Source organism: Phoenix dactylifera, unplaced genomic scaffold (assembly GCF_009389715.1).
Source record: "Phoenix dactylifera cultivar Barhee BC4 unplaced genomic scaffold, palm_55x_up_171113_PBpolish2nd_filt_p 000216F, whole genome shotgun sequence".
Lineage (NCBI taxonomy): Eukaryota > Viridiplantae > Streptophyta > Magnoliopsida > Arecales > Arecaceae > Phoenix > Phoenix dactylifera.
Window position 1 is genome coordinate 112,064 of NW_024067726.1, and position 18,446 is coordinate 130,509.

Genomic DNA, 18,446 nt, shown 5'->3' on the forward strand with positions numbered 1-18,446 from the left:
GATAACGTACTAAAGATGTACCCTGACACAATCAAAGGAATGTGAAGATTGGCGAAGAACTACAATTTTCATACCTACATAAACAATGGGAACAAGGTCTGTAAAAATTATCATTGATAGTGGGAGTTGCATCAACGCAGTTTCCACTGATTACGATTTCCAAGCTTGGGCTAACACCCGTCGACCACCCCAGTCCCTACAAGGTCGCCTGGCTAGACACTTCATCCATACCTGTTAGATACCGTTGGCAAGGTACCCATTAAGTTTCAATCTACCAGGAAGAAATTTGGTGCGACGTTCTTCCCATGGACGTCGGAAGCATTATTTTAGGACGACCTTGGTTATTCGATCAAAAATGCCACGCTTTTTGGTCAACAAATACTTGCTCATTCATGCACAAAGGCAAGAAAAATCACACTATACCCTTCACCACCAAAAAAGCCAAAGGATAGTAACCCAATAAAACCAAAAGAGGAAGAACAACCCAAGGGATTACACTTGATCAACGCAAAAGAACTAGAAAGAGACATCAAAGAAAGCCCTTCTGTGTGGGTTTTAGCTGTTAAAGAAGTTAGTCTGAAAGAAACAAGCCCAATTCCAGAAGAAATGACTAGTCTTCTTAAAGAATTTGAGGAAATCATCCCAGAGGAACTTCCTGATTCAACTACCACCTATGAGGAATATACAACACGCAATAGACCTAGTCCCAGAAGCGACCCTACCAAATGCCCCTCACTAATCGGCTCAACCCTACCGAACATGCCGAGTTGAAACGTCAAGTCGAAGAACTCCTAAGAAAAGGATTCATTAGGGAGAGTTTAAGCCCATGTGCCGTACCTGCCCTTTTAACTCCAAAAAAAGATGAGAACTTGGAGAATGTGTATTGATAGTCGGGCAATTAACAAGATCACAATACGATATCGATTTCCGATTCCCCGACTAGACGACATGCTAGATATGATCTCTGGATCGAATATATTTTCTAAAATTGATCTTAAAAGTGGCTACCATCAGGTTAGAATCAGACCAGGAGACGAATGGAAGACGCGCATTTAAAACAAAGGATGGACATATAGTGGTTAGTAATGCCGTTCGGTCTGTCAAATGCTCCCAGTACTTTCATGAGACTAATGACTTAAGTACTACGACCTTTCATGGGAACATTTGTTGTTGTCTACTTGGCACGACTCCTCATTTACAGTAAAACAAAGGAGGAACATCTAGACCATCTTCGCAAGTTTTCCAGACGCTAGATCCGAAAGCCTATTTATCAACCTTAAGAAATGTGAGTTTATGACTACGCGTGTTACATTCTTAGGATTTGTTGTGACTCCAGATGGACTATCTGTAGATCCTGAAAAGGTGAGTGCAATCAAGAATTGGCCCGCACCCCAGAATGTGCATGAAGTAAGAAGTTTTCATGGGTTAGCCACCTTTTACCGTAGATTTATTAAGGGATTCAGCACGATCATGGCACCAATTACAGATTGTATTCGTAAAGGAGCCTTTGAGTGGACTAAGGCTAGTAATCGCGCTTTTGAGGAGATAAAGACTTTAATGACCAGTGCACCTGTGTTACGCCTTCCTGATTTTTCTAAAGTCTTTGAAGTCGCATGTGACGCATCAGGTGTAGGAATTGGTGGAGTTCTAAGTCAAGACAAACACCCTGAGGCCTATTTTAGTGAAAAACTAAATGAAACCAGGCGCAAATACTCCACCTACGATAAGGAATTTTATGCCATAATTCAAACTCTTAAATTCTGGAGGCACTACCTACTACCACAAGAATTCATTTTATATTCAGACCATGAAGCCCTCAGATTCCTTAGTTCACAAAAGAAATTAAATCCTAGACATGGCAAATGGGTTGAATTTTTACAATCATATACTTTTGTATTGAAACATCGTTCCGGTGTAGATAATCGAGCTGCTGACGCGTTATCTCGAAAGGCAAACCTGTTGTCAGTAGTCAGTATTCAAGTCACTGGATTCGAGAAGTTAAAAGAAGAATATAATAACTGTCCTGATTTTGGAAAAATCATGTCTGTACTCCAACAAGGAACTTCGAAAGAGATAGATAAGTATTCCCTTCAAGAGGGGTACCTTTTCCTGAATAATAAATTATGTGTCCCGCATACGTCTGTTCGAGTTTGGAAATTACACGCTGGGGGATTGTCTGGTCATTTTGGGAAGGCCAAAACTATTGAAGCCGTAGAGCGTCAATTCTACTGGCCCAGTTTGAAGCGCGACGTTGCCAAAATTGTGGCTCAGTGTCGAATCTGTGCTGTTGCCAAACAGCAAAGACAGAATACGGGATTATACACTCCACTTCCAATACCTGAATATCCATGGAAAGATGTCAGTATGGATTTCATTCTAGGATTACCACGGACTGCCAAGGGACATGACTCCATCTTTGTGGTTGTAGACAGATTTTCGAAAATGGCTCATTTCCTGCCCTGTTCTAAAACCTTCGATGCCTCTCAAGTTGCCCGGATATATTTTAACGAAATCGTTCGTCTACATGGGTTACCCGAATCCATTGTATCAGATCGAGATGTCAAGTTTGTTAGCTATTTTTGGAAAACTTTATGGCATCTAATGGGAACAAAATTAAAATTTTCATCTGCATATCATCCTCAAACTGACGGTCAAACCGAAGTCGTAAATAGAAGTCTGGGTAATTTACTTCGGTGTTTAGTAGGTGAAAATATGAAAACTTGGGATCTTTTACTCCCTCGAGCCGAATTCGCATATAATAGTTCCGTCAATAGAACCATTGGCATGAGTCCCTTTGAGGTTGTTTACGGTCAGCACCCTAGAAAACCTGTTGATCTCATTCCATTACCCATGCATTCCAGGACATCTGAGTCAGCTGAGTCATTTGCACAACATATTAGAGATCTGCATAAAGATATTATAAAAAAATTAAATATCAGCAATCAAATTTATAAACAATTAGCAGATTCACATCGCCGGACATCTGATTTAGCTGAAGGTGATTATGTTATGATACGAATTAGACCAGAACGATTTCCTTCTGGAACTGTTAAGAAATTGCATGCACGAGGAGCAGGTCCTTTTAAAATTTTAAAGAAGATCGGATCAAATGCATTTGTGGTAGATTTACCACCAGATTTTGGCATTAGTTCTACCTTTAATATCTCTGATTTGGTTAAGTATAAAAAGCCAATAACGATACCCAGTGAGCCATTTGAGCCTAATCCCTCCTTTGAGAGTGAACCCATACCTGAGTGTCCACGGCCAAAGTTTTCCAAGAAACACGATCGCATTGAGAGGATCCTGGACGAGCAGATTATTTCTACTAGGAGGAAAGGCTACCAGAGGTACTTGGTTCGTTGGCACGGTCGGCCAGAGTCTGATGACACATGGATAACCCGAGAAGAACTGCAGCAGATTGATCCAGACATTCTTGAGCACTATCAGAGCCAGAAACAACTTCCTTCAACGGAGTTGAATTTTCTCCAGTCCGGGAGAATTGGTGGGAACACCAATGAGCCAACATCACTTTGGCTTGACTGTTAGTCCACATTTCTTGTGTCGTCCAGTTTTTATTATTTTTTTTTTTTATTTCTCTAGTGATTTATTTAAGTCAAGTTCGTGTCAGTTCCAATCCAATTCAAGTCCAGTTCAAGTAATGTTGAGTCAAGTCAATGTCAGTCCAGCCCAAGTAGTATTGAGTCCATGTCATAATAAAGTCCACATTCCAAAATAAACCAGCCCAAAAGAACTACCAGCCGGTTCACTCATCAAGACCGGTTCCTTTAAAAATTAGCTCCCCTGTTTTGTTCCAAGCACCGTACTCGTCATCTTCCCCCAAGCCGAGCTCCAGCCGGATGTGCCCGAAGAGGAGAATGAAGCAAGGCGGTTTCTCAGCCGACGAGTCATCTTCCCCAGCCGACGAGTCATCTTCTTCCCACGCCGACGGGTCATCTTCTTCCCAAGGCGATTCTTCTTCCCAAGCCGATTCGCTCCCAGTTCCAGCCGAAGAAGATGAAGGGGTGGAAAACCGATCCAACCCACAGCGTCTCCACCCAAGAGGCATTTCCGTTTTCATCCCAAACACCAGCCAGATTCATCCGGTTCCTGCCGTTACAAATGGAGAAGCCCAACCGATCCAACCCGCAGCATCTTCCACCGCCCTGTTTTAAGGAAATTTCAACCGGTTTTATGAGTCCATTTATTTCTTTCTTCATGTAATTGGTTGGCCCTGCCTATAAAAGGGGTTTATCTCGTTATGTAAGGTAATGAAGAAAATGAATGAAAAAAGAAGAGAGGCTGTTTGATGAATTGCCTGAAAGAAGTTTTGGTGTCCAATCCCAAGATCCTATTTTCCTCCCTTCTCTAAAGTCCTTCTCTTCTAAGTGAACGCGGCATTCCCTGACTTCCACAACTTCCTCTAGCGCAGGCGGCGCTCCTCATCCGGCTTCCCATTCCCTCTTTCGAACTTCATCCCGATCCGACGAATCTTCGTCCGGATTATTTATCCTTTGAATAGATTATTGTGTTTTGTTTTCCCAAACATCCTGCTACCTTCAACTAACCCAGGACTTCTGTTCCAGATCTTGTCGGGTTTCCTCATCCGTCTCAACGAAGGGCGACCCGTCAGCGAATCAGGACCCTGGACTTGCCTCCCTCTTCCAGAATTTTTTTCTCGAGCATCGTGTCCGTGTGATCCTTCACTAAAATTCTGAAGTAAGTCGTTATTGGATTCAGTTTAAGTTCCCAAATTTTTATGCTTAACAGCAGGAAATAAAGTAGAACAAAGTGCCCTAATTATGTGTTGATTTCCTAATCAACAACGATCCTTCTTCTAAATTTATTAAAGGAACTGATCAATTGTCGGTAGTTTCTTACAGTAAATTCGATTTTAATATAATCATCTGATAGCTGGTTAGATTTGAGGTTGGCTTAATAGTTTATGAATTGGATTGCTGAAATCTAATTAAAAAAAAAATTAAAAAAAAAAAGAAATTGTAGATTGCATGCATTGATCCTGTTCCACATCACTATCACCCCAAGACTCGTCACAGGTAGACAAAGATAGAACGAGGGCATCCATATCACCGTCTTCAGCAAGATTTGCCAGATCCTTGCTGACTCCTTCGGGTGTGGTCGCCTTGCTTCCCTTTAGGAGATTTGCAATCCCTCCTAAAGTGCCCCGTCTTCCCGGCAGTTCCAGCACTTCGCTCCCTTGTTCTGAGGTGCTCGAGACCTGCTGGATCTCGACTTCGAGTCGCTTCGAAATCGACCGTCCTTCTTTTGTCTTCCCCGGTCAGAGGGTGTTTAGTGCACTTCCAGACGACTCCGTAGCTCCAGAAGATTTCCTTCTTGCTTCTTCACTCAGAAGCACTCCCACAAACGTCATCAAAAAATCAACTTCCCCGTTGCCGAAGAGTTGCTCACCGCCATCACCAGCCCTCCCAGCTATCAGGCAATCCGGAGAGGATTAGCAATGCCCGAATCTCATCGTCAAAACTAATCTCCACTGACTCCAACTGGGCCGTGAGTCCATTGAACTCGTTGAGGTATTCTGCTATGCTGGCCGCCATTTTTTATACGAAGATTAAACACCTCTTCATGAGAAATACCTTGTTTGATGCTGAGGGTTTCTCGTACATTCCGCGACAATGTTGCCATCAACTCCATCGTCGTCTTCTCGTTTTTGATGTTGAATGCCACTTGGGATGCAAGTGACAATCTGATGGTGCGAGCGTCTTCCGATCGACGGACCTCCCAGTCTTCATCGACATCTTCTCTGGTTTCTTTGCTCTACCTCCAAGAGGTAAATAGAGATCCTTCTTGGTAAAGGGTAATCTTCTATTTGCATCTTCCAAAACCCGAAGTTCGTGCCATTGAACTTCTCAATTCGCAACTTTCCTTCATCCGCCATTGTAGAATAACAATAGCTCTGATACCAAATTTGTTGTCGCCGCCCCCGCACCGGAACCCCACTCACACACAGCGCCGCCACCTCTGGCGTCGACAAGCAAGAGAGATACAAACGGATAAGCACTCTCTCGCTCCCTCGACTCCGGACTCAAGGATCACCTCTTCGCTCCGCCTACGAAGGGCAAAAGATTACCCCGTGGTATCAGTAGGATAAAACACTTGAGCACCGCAACGGATTATCAAAGATCAAAGGAAGAAGAAGGAAGAAAATAGCAAAGCAAACACAAAAATGTAACGAGGTTCGGCTACAAATAGCCTACGTCCTCCACCGCTCCAAATCTCAATAAGGATGAACTGATTACAGAGATAGCACACACCCGAACGATCACAAGCGATCGATCTACAAGAGATTCACACAGAATTCCCTTTGCACAAGAAGTAGGATCCCAATCCTCTTCTTCTCTAGAACCCTAGCCTCACAAACAAGAGTCTCTCTCAAATATACGGCCAATAATCCTACCCTAGGGCTCTCATGAGTCCTATATATAGTCTCAAGACCTTCAGATGATCATAGCCGTCGAAACGCCACCAAAAACACCAAAAGAAAATCGTCCGTACGATTTTTTGCGAGCCCGAGTCGACTCGGCTGAAGTCCGAGTAGACTCTGGCACGTCTGAACAACTTCCAGTTTAACTGGCACGATCTCGAGTCGACTCCACTGTATCTCGAGTCGACTCGACGATGCTCCGAGTCGACTCGACTGTAGTTCGAGTCGACTCTGACAGTCCAGACAGAAACATGGTTTTTGCGGCTTTCTCCTCTCGGGTCGACTCGACAGACCTCGAGTCGACTCGACTGTTCCCGAGTCGACTCGACTGAAGCTCGAGTCGACTCCGACAGTCCGCCAGACAGAAAACTATGCAGAATTGATTTTCCTTCAATTCTCTTCATCACCAAAGGTCTCCACATACCCCAACAGAGATATCTAAGCAGTTGTTCCGTGCTAGAATGAATGAAGGAACTCCAGTGCAAAACCATGTTCTTATGGTTATAGACTTGATCACCAGATTAAGTCAATTAGGTTTTGCTATGGATAGTGAGCTCAGTCAGGATTTGATCCTGCAATCACTGCCTGATTCATTCTCTCAGTTTGTTGTGAACTTTCACATGAACAAGCTGAACACCTCCCTGCCCGAGCTGTTAAATATGCTCAAAACAGCTGAAGGGCATATTAAGAAGGATAAAGGTCCACTCCTTCTTATAAATAGCACCTCTATGAGGAAATCGGGAAATAAGGGTTCTAAGAAACGATTGAACCCCAAGAGTAGCATCAAAAAAAAAAAAGGAAAGAAAAACTCCGGATCAAGTACCTGTTTTCATTGCGGCAAAGCTGGCCACTGGAAAAGGAATTGCAAGAGTTTTCTTGCAAGTATGAAGACCGATGCAAGAGTTGCATCAAAAGGTATGTTTATGTTACATGCCAACTTGTCATTAAGTTCTTCAAATTCAAATTCATGGGTATTGGATACCGGCTGTGGTTTTCACATTTGCAAATCTTTGCATGGACTACAGAAAATTAAAATTTTGAAGAAAGGTGACTTCGAGCTGTATGGCGCTGGAGGAGAGTCCATCCAGGCTGAAGCTGTTGGAACCTACAACTTGGAATTGCCTTCGGAAAGCTCCTACAATTAGAAGATTGTTATTATATGCCCAAAATTATTAGAAATGTAATTTCCATTCCTTTGTTGTTAAAGAAAGGTTTTGAAATTAATGGAAAGGGCAATGGTTGCTCTATTTATTTTTCTAATAAGCATCTTTGCAATGGCATTATGGAAAATGGTCTTCTAGTTTTATTACTTAATGACAATGTCTTTCATATTAATAAAAGCAATAAAAGAAAGAGAGAGGAAGTGAATAATACCCTCCTTTGGCATTGCCGACTTGGTCACATAAGTGAATCAAGAATCAACAAGTTATACAAAGAAGAGTTCTTTGATCCTTATGATTATGAATCATTAGGAACTTGTGAATCTTGTCTTATGGGAAAAATGACCAAGTCTCCATTCACTGGACATGGAGAAAGGGCAAGTGAGTTATTAGGACTTATACATACAGATGTATGTGGTCCTATGACAACTCTAGCTAGAGGTGGATACTCTACTTTCATCACATTCACTGATGATTTATCAAGGTTTGGATTGTTGTATCTTATGAAAACATAAATACGCAGCCCTTTGATAAGTTTAAAGAGTATCAAAGTAATGGTTGAAAAACAAACCGGAAAGTGGTATTAAAATCCTCGATCCTGATCGAAGGAGGTGAATACCTTTCTAGTGAATTTTTAAATCATCTTAAAGAAAGGGCATTCTCTCTGAATGGACACTCCGTCACTACGCCACAACTAAATGGTGTAGCTGAACGGAGGATCGTACTCATATTAGATATGGTAAGGTCCATGATGTGCTTTACAGATCTTCCTATTTCCTTCTGGGGTTATGCCTTAGAAACTGCTACATATGTGCTAAACAGGATACCTTCAAAATCTGTATCTAGTACTCCATATGAGATATGGAGAGGTAGAAAGCCCAATCTTAAATATTTTTAAAATATGGGGCTGCCAAGGCATATGTCGAAAGAAATTTTGGACATAAGCTAAGTGCTAGATCAGGATAAATGGTACATTTATAGGTTATTCCAAAGAAAAGTATGGATATCTCTTCTATCACCCTACTGAACAAAAGGTATTTGTTAGTAGGCATGCCACTTTCTTAGAAAAGAGTTTATCTTAGAAAAGGGCAGTGAAAGAAGAATTGAACTTGAATGAAGTTCAAGACCTACAAATAGAAACACAAAAATTCTTCAACCAGATGTACCCATTGATGAAGTACAACCACAACACACATCTCCTCTCCAAAGGTCAGATAGAGTGCGAAATGCACCTAAGAGGTATGGGTTTATCATTGAGAATGAATGAAGCCCACATCGTCGAAAAATGATGAATCCTCTGACCTATTCGGAAGCTATCATGAGTAATGACTCTAACAAAATGGTTAGAAAGCTATGAAATCCGAAATAGACTCTATGTATACCAACCAAGTATGGACTTTGGTTGAATGCACCAGAAGGTGTAAAACCCTATAAGGTTGCAAATGGTCTATAAGAAGAAGATTGAGCAGATGGCCAAGTAGAAACCTACCAAGGCTAGATTGGTGCAAAAGGTTTCAGCAAAAGCAAGGAAATTGACTATGATGAAACTTTTTCACAGTTGCCATGCTTAAATCTATTCGGATTTTGCTTGCAATAGCTGCAATCTAGTGATTATGAAATTTGGCAGATGGATGTCAAAACCGCCTTCCTTAATGGTTATCTTGAGGAAGAGGTTTACATGACACAGCCAGAAGGATTTGTCTCAAGTGGGAGAGCAATCAAGTATGCAAGCTTAAGAGATCCATTTATGGATTAAAGCAAGCATCGAGGAGTTGGAACATCCGTTTTGATACAACAGTCAAAGAGTTTGGTTTTATCAAAATGTGGATGAACCATGTGTGTACAAGAAGATTAGTGGGAGTGCCGTTGTCTTCTTAATATTGTATGTAGATGACATACTAATCATTGAAATGATATTCCAATGTTACAATCGGTCAAGACTTGGCTATCAAAAAGCTTTTCCATGAAAGACTTGGGAGAAGCATCCTATATACTTGGTATAAAATCTATAGGGATAGATCTAAAAGGATGCTAGGCTTTGTCCCAGTCTAAGTACATAGATCGTGTGCTAAAAAAATTTAGCATGGGAAGGAAGTAAAAGAGGTTACTTACCTATGAGTCATGGGCATACGTCTCTCTAAGAAGATGTCTCCTAAGACATCTGAAGAGAGGAATAGAATGAATTCTATTCCTATGCTCGGCAGTAGGATCAATTATGTATGCTATGCTATGTACTAGGCCTGATGTGCTTATGCTTAGGCATAACAAGCAGATTCCAGGCTGATCCAAGGAGAATCATTGGATAGCTGTAAAAATATTCTTAAGTACTTAAGAAGGACTAAAGATATTTTTCTAGTTTATGGAGGATCTGGAGTTGAAACTAGAAGGAGATTTCTGATTCTAGTTTTCAATCAGATCCAGATGATAGCAAGTCCACTTCAGGGTATGTCTTTACCCTAAATGGTGGTGCAGTGAGCTGGAAGAGTTCCAAGCAGCAAACTGTAGCTGACTCAACTACTGAAGCAGAATACATCGCTGTAAGTGAAGCCGCTAAGGAAGCTGTCTGGATAAAGAAGTCATCGCTGAGTTGGGAGTAGTTTCTGAGATTGCTGGACCAGTTTCAGTTTATTGTGACAACACTGGAGCTGTTGCTCAAGCAAAGGAACCAAGATCTCATCACAAATCCAAGCACATTCTAAGACGCTTCAATCTCGTTCGAGAGATCGTCGAGAGACAAGACATAGTCATTGAACGAGTAGACACAAAGAACAACTTAGCAGACCCGTTCACTAAAGCTCTACCACAACAGCAATTCGATCGCCACCTCGATTGTATGGGGATAAAATATAAGAGCGATTGGCTTTAGTGCAAGTGGGAGATTGAAAGAGTAGATGCCCTACAAGCCAATCGCAATATGTATTGCGAAAGGTTTTTTCTTTTGATTTGTCTAAATCATGTACATGACATTTAAATATGAATAAAGGCGTTATGTTTTATCATATGCTGTTGATTATATTTATGATAAACTCCTTAGATTAGGGCAATGGTTTTAAGACTATGATGAGATCATGCTAGTGAGACTTAAAATCCTAAAATTCTAATCTTAAATATTTCCAGTCATTGGTACATTGAGTCGGGGATCAATGATTACCGGAAAGACTGGCATGTCTTATGTATGCTCGATGCAGAGGATGATTGATCTCACAATCATTTGTGTGGAGACACTAATATAAAGATGTGGGTGCTCATTAGAGGAATGAGTTCACTGAATTGACCTACAAAGAGAAATCTTATGAAGTCTTACTTACATGTCAAAAGATGATTCTCTTAGTGGGAGTTGTGCAACTGATCCTATGACCTGAGATCACCATGGTATCTTGTGCACATGAACCCATATTTTGGTTTACACTCATTCATGACAATAAGTTATGTACGAGGTCTTCTGGATATGGTGAATTGTGTACGAAGATTATGAGTAGGTCAACAAGGAATTAATCACTTCTAGTAAGAGAAGATAGCATCCTATTTATTCTAATCATATGATAATTCAGGAAGCCTTTGATCAAAGCAGAATGAAAATTAGAAAGAGTTTCTAATGTTTCATTATTTGAATTATCATTAAAAGATTGAGAAAAATATGAATATGAAATTGAGTTTGACATATATTCATACTCATATACATATTTGGGATGCAGTTTGATTAAAGGATTGAATTGCATGGTAACTTGCCACTGAAGGGTATTTTTGGTATTTCTACCAAATTCCATATTTTCCAGGTAGACATGACACGTTGCTAGACGTCAATCTTGTTTTATAGATTTGATCAAATTAAAGAGTTTAATTCGATCACCAATTAGAAAGGATTCTAATTGTTAAGTTCGGGTTCGCGCAGTTTGGACTTAAATCGATTAGAAGAGTTCTAATCAAGTTGGGTCAACTCGCACTCATACCTATTGCTGGCTAAGTATGGAACCCAATGGGTCACACACAAGAAAACTTATCAAGGGTCTAATTGGATTAGATCATGTTTGCAAGATAAACATCCTAGCAGGTGTTGCAAACCTTAGCTCCTGATTCGAATTGGATTCGAATCTGATTCGAATTGGATTCGAATCTGATTCTTAATTGATCTAATTTGATTAGATCATATTCTAATATGGGTTAGCCAAGAGTTGGCACCTAATTGGCTTGGTTTGAGTCTAATTGGATTAGATTTAATAAATCATTCAATCTAGACCGTTAGATCTTGATCTACCGTTGGATGAAGACATAATGGAGAGTTGGTTTAACCCAATTGGATTGGGTTAGAGGATGGCTACCATAATTGACCATTGGATCTTAATCCCGCCATTGGATGAAGACATAATGGGTCAAGTGAATGGCGCCTTGCATTGGAGCCCTTGGATCATCATCATGAAAGATCAAGAGGTGAGGCATGATGGACATGTGATTAGCATGTGATGTTGACTTGGTCAAAATATGGCACCACATGAAAGGACATATCATTTGATACACCTCCTCACTTGATCTGCACCTCCTCTTATTTGATATGGCCCTTTAGATGATGCCCTTTCATGAGAGGATGTGTGGATGGGATGCATCCCTTGGAGATGCATCCCTACACCTATTATAAATAGGTTAGCACTCTATGGGTTTCATCATTCCAATTCCACCCCACTCCTCTCTTCTTTCTTTCTTACATTAGTTTCTTTCTTTCTAGCATTGCTTCTAGTGTGTCCTAAGCCAAGACAAGGTGGTCTTCTTTAGGACAAAAAGGATTAGAAGTGATTTTAGAAGGCTAAAGGAAAATAGAAAGGAAGGAAAGCAAGCCATTAGAGTTCTTTAGAAGAATTCTGCATTAAGGATCAAAAGTCTTTGGAGCTAAAGTCTTGATCAAGTTTTCGTGTGGATCACCATTGGAGGGCGGACACTTAGACGCCTCGTGGAGATTGTACACTTTGGATTAGCGTTTGAGGTATTCTACTAATTCTGCATTTATTTTATATCATTTGATTGTAATCATTAAGGTGATCTAGGCTTAAAACGGTTTCATGCATAGGGACTTTATTAAGAAATTTTTAAAATCTCTAGCTTCCGCTGCGCATTATAACATGCTAAAACCCTTCAGGACGTGCTGGTAATGCGGGGATATCATTGTCGAGCACATAGCCTATTTTCTCGCAACTCAGAACAATTTTGAGATTCTTAAGCCAGTCTCTGTAATTGGTACCGGTCAATCGGTTGGTCTCAAGAATACGGGTCAAAGGGTTTGAGGCTAACATTATGATCTGCAGAGAGTAAAGATTCTAGTTAGACTTTTATACTTGATCCTAATCTGTTCTAAGGTCTTTTAGAACAAATGTAACTCCCACTATTTTCTCGAATTCCTCACACTCCCCTGTTAGGAAAACGGAAATCCCACACGACTAGGGTTTCTAGTAGGTACTACGGTCCCACCAATTTACATGCCACCTCACCTAACAGTTATTGGTGACACATAGATTGATGAATGTACAACTCTTGTACAATGCTTCTCAAGCATGTTGCAGTGCTTCTTGGTCTCTAAGCCATGAAGACCTCACCTAACAGTTATTGGTCCCATTTCTTAGTCAAGTCAGACCCACAGTATAACCGTAGGAATAAAGTCGTCATTGGGTCCTCACCTAACAGTTATTGGTGCCCAACCCCACCTTTACCCTACAACATCTCATGTCTATAGAGAGGTCGAGCCCCCCGATGCAACTTGCCCACTGTGTCCAGCCGAGACAAATCAACATCAGAAAGGCCTTAGCAGCTCTACTACAGTGGAAGACCTATTGACTTAATATTGGTTAATCAGGTCTTAGTGTTTGCAACTTGAGCTCTTCATAAAAGGTAATCGAACAATTGGCCAGGTAAGTAGGTGAGAGGCTCCCCTTACTCAGAGAGTAAGGTCCTAATTAAGTAACCACCTTTCATGCTTTCCTAGACACCAATTAGATCAATTAATCCAATATGACTCGCTCATGTTGGTTCACTCTCGACTTGATTGAGGAGGTTTTAATTTAGGTCTCAATTGGGTTTGCTACATCGCATGTAAACCTATCTACCCGACTCTCATTCACATCACATGCAAACGGCACATTGCAGGCAGTTTATAATCGCAGCAATAATAAAGCTAAAACTTTGAAATGGGTGATGATCATGGATTCTAGTTAGGTCGTATTACAAGCACATGCACGTCAATCGATCAATTGGTCTTCAACTCTTGAATTTGGTTCCAAGCCCTTCTTGATTCGATCCTTGACCCAACTCTTGATCCAATCGCCATCAAACCGCTTAGACCCCTGCTCATCTCATGCATCATCTGCGACTTGATCGTTGACGTACATCACATCACCAGAAATACAACCAGATATAAAATAAAAATAAAAATAAATTATATCCCCTTTTAGGAGGCACGCAGGCCTCTCAAAAATATCAAATAAGATGCATGCAAGCATCTGAAAAAATTACATGACATCATAGATCACATCGCAGGTCATTACATTTGATACCAAAAGGGTTTGAATCCTATGATCATCACCACAGCAGCAATTATAATTTTCAGATCTGAAAACTAACTGATTATCTATGACATAGGTTGCTGATCATGCTAATCATGATTCTAAACTTGTAATCCCATTAACAATGCAATTGAATCATCTTTTATCACATAAAAATCAGCATGTAAAAATCAGCACCCTAGAAAAAATCTGCATGCAGAAATTTTTCAGCATGCATGATCATGTCAATTTTCAGATCTAATAAAGCCTTTAGATAATTAATTCTTACCTTAATCTACGATGCCTCGGCTCTGATACCACTGTTAGAACCCGCCCATGCCGCTGATATTTGAAAACAAAAATCAGATGGCAGCGGAACAGCATTAGCGGGATCGACGTTTCATCACATGAACGTGTTTCAAAAACCGTTCGTAGATAGATAAGGAATAAAAACTTTTAATCTAATTAGAAGATCAGATCTTCACCTTGTGGCGGGTAGATGAATCACCTGCAAACTGAAGTTCGTGGTTTTGGGAAGAAGGTTCGCTGAAGCCGTTCAATGTGTCCGGCCTCTACGGGTATCCACACGAAGCAGAAACCGGATCCAATCACTCTAATCTCCCCGAGGTGCTAGCTCCCTTACAGAGATATGTTTTGATGGCTGATCTCCTCTCTTTCTTTCAACTCTTGAATGTGCTTGAGAGGAGGAAGAAGAAGAAGCAACCAAGGAAGAAGATCACCAAGCTTTGCAGCCTTTATCTTTCCCTGCGTTGGATGAAGGAAGGGAAAGGGAAGAGGCCGCCAAGGCTTCTTTCCTTCTTCTCTTCTTGCTTGCGGCTGAACCAAGGAAAGGGAGAGGGTGGCCACGGCACAAAGGAAGAGGGCTTCAATTGCTTAGGGCGCCGGCCCTTGCCTCCTCTTTTTATAGCCATCTAGGGCTCCTACAATTTAGGAGCCCTAGACAGTTTCCTAAGAGGGTGCGCCGGCCCCCTCTCTTCATGCCGCACCAAGGAAAGCAAAAGGGGGAGGGGGCTTGCGCCCCTCCCTCTTGGCAAACCCTAATCCATATTAAAGTAGGGTTTGGAATGCCCTAATGTGGTCAAGCCCTAATCCAATTAGGCTTATCCCAAGGGTGAACCAATTTGGATCCAATCTAGTAAGTCCTAATCCCAATTAGAACTTAAAATCATTTTGACTCAATTGAACTCTTCAATCCTAATCCAATTAGGAGTCTTATTGATTCATTAGATTAATACTTAATTGTAACTTAAGAAACCCTAATCCCAAATTAGGACATATTTAATTTTAGTCCTAATCCAATTAGGACTCTAATTGAATTCGAAGTCTAATCCAATTAGGATTTCTAGGAATCCTATTCTAAGTAGGAATCCAAAAATGAATTCAAAATCCTAAATCTAATTAGGATTGTAGGAATCCTACTTCCAAGTAGAAATCTCCCTACTCCAAATAGGATTCCCAGTCCTAATCCAATTAGGACTCTAGGAATCCTACTTTCAAGTAGGATTTGTGTTTTAAGTCCAATTAATCAATTCCATTGTTCCTTCTTCAACTGACTATCAATCGAATTGATTACTCGTGATTCCTAATCACTATTCAACCATCGGATCGGTCAATACTTCTAGTATGGTGTGACCCCATAGGTTCTATTCTGACTGGTAGTGAGATATATTGCGATCTCTATCACAATATCATTGAAAACTTCCTTTCAATGGGTTGGAACGATTCCAACTCAACTCATTAAGGTTTATCGATCATCGAGACAATCCTATGAGTCCCACCATCCACCAGTGACACCTAGCAGCATGTAGTGGCTACCCAGTAGAATAGAATGGTGAACCTCTAGGTGCAGTTATTATGTGATACAGTCCTTTCTATCGTGGATCCCTACAGGACGGAGGTCATGGACAACTCGTCAAACCCCATCGTCTGTCATATGTCAAGATTTATTCGACTTAAGTTCGAGAGTGGAGAACTCTTTCTCCACTGTGCAATCTGCCCCGGCCGAGGTTCTTATGAACTCAGTCTTATAAATCACATAGGATCTCTCCTTATCTATCAAGGTCGATAGATTCCTTATAGGTACATACCCTACTCCTACAGTGAACCTTACTGCAACCAAATCTACACTGCATGGACCATATGGCTAGAGACCATGTATGTGTGCAGTCAAACTACAATAACCTCACTGTGAGTGGCCGAAGCACCGCAGGTCAAAGGACCAGTCACACTACTGCAACATCAAGCAAGTCACTGACGAGTGGATAGACATCCAAGTAACTTCTTGTATTGGTCACGCTCAGTACCCTTGTTCTTAACATGCACCTGCATTATTACTTCAGTGTCGCCACACTGTGGACTCGAGTCTCGTCCATCCATAAGGAAAGTAATCGTGTGCACTGATCTCATCGGATCGATCACCGTCCTCGGTGATGATTCCATCGATGAGGAGCATTCAGAAATAATCACCATGATGCATGGCTCAAATTCTTGACTCTTAGAATATGCATCATCATCTTATTAATTCTTGGACGATTCCATAGACACATAAACAATATGAATGAAAAAGATGCCATTTATTTATTCAATAATAAAAAGCAAATACAAATTAATGTCCCAAATTAATAATGTGTCAGCCAAAATTGGCTTCTAGGGCATACATCTAACACCACTATCCAAATACCAACAGTTTTTTGTCGACTTTGGCTGCAAGACACTCCTACATAAGGGAAATCATAACAATTTTAGGGTACCCAAGTTTTTCTTTGGATCCTTCAAGGTTAGTAATGTTGGTTCTTTTGAACCCCAAATCTTTTTAATTTTTCTTTTAGCTTCTGCTTCCTATGGTCACACACATTAGCTTTACATGTCCTACTTTTCCACAGCAAAAACAGGTTATATTCTTAGTTTTACTTTTTCCTGCTTTCACAAAGAAAATTTTTTTAGGAGCTTTTGGCTTATTATTAGGTTATACCTAAACCAGCTCTATTAAACACAGCTCGTTGATTGTTAAGTATCATTTCTAATTTTTCAGAACTATATGTAAACTTTCAACAATAGGTTTGTATTTTTTAAGCTCTTGTGTTAGCTTTGTTTTTTTGTTTTTAGTAATGTTTAAGTCTTTTGTGAGATTATCTTTTAAAGTTTGTTTTACCGTTTTTAAGTTCTGAAATTTTCTTGGTTAGTTTTTCGTTATCTTTAATTAAGGTATTGGTTTTTTGAATTAACATTTGGTTGCTTGTTTTAAGTTCTAAATTTTTCTTTAATGATAAAATTCTTGTCCTTAATTAATTTATCATACTATGGAAGTGAGATTGATTAGTTAGTTTTAGTTCTTTATTCTTAAGATTTATTATCTTATATTCATGCATTAGTTCATTAAAAGCATCATACAATTCATCAAAAGGTAAAATCTAAATGCGTTTCAGATGTTACCTCATTTTCATTTGCCATAAATAGAAGTTGGCCTTTTTCTCTTGTTCCTCATCCGATGATGATGATGATGAATCGGAGTCTGTCAGGGTGGTGACAAGAGCTTTCTTCTTCTTGTGCTTGATGCTCTTCTTTAATAATGGATAGTCAATTCTGAAATGTCCCGATTTCTTGCACTCATAGCAACCGATTTCCTCACTTTCCCTTTCCTTACCTTTGTCCTTGTTGTAGAAATTTGAGGGACCTCTCCCCTGATGAAAGGACTTCTTCCGGTTGATGAACTTTCTGAACTTTCGCACGAGAAAGAGCCTCATCATCATCTCCCTCATTGTCTTCTTCTTCGCTGCTACTACTGCAAGATGGATCTTTGTTAGAAGAAGTAGATTTGATGACTATTACCTTTTCTTATGAGAGGATTCTTCTTCGCTGTGTTGTTTCATTGTGAGCTCATGCGTCATCATGTTAGATGTATGCCCTAGAAGCCAATTTGGCTGACACATTGTTGATTCTAGGGACATAATTTTGTACTTGACTGTTTATTATTGAATAAATAAAAGACATTTTTTTCATTCATATTGTTTTATGTGTCTATGAATCGTCCAAGGAATTAATAAGATGATGATACATATTCTCAAGAGTTGAGAATTTGAGCCATGTATCATTGGGTGATTAATTTCTAAATGCTCCTGATCAATGGATCATCACGAGGACGGTGATCGATCCGATCAGTGCACAGATCACTTTCCTTCTGGATGGACGAGACTTGAGTCCACAGTGTAGGGACACTGAAGTAACTAGTGCAGGTGCTTGTTAGAGAACAAGGGTACTGAGCGTGACCAGACAAGAAGTCCA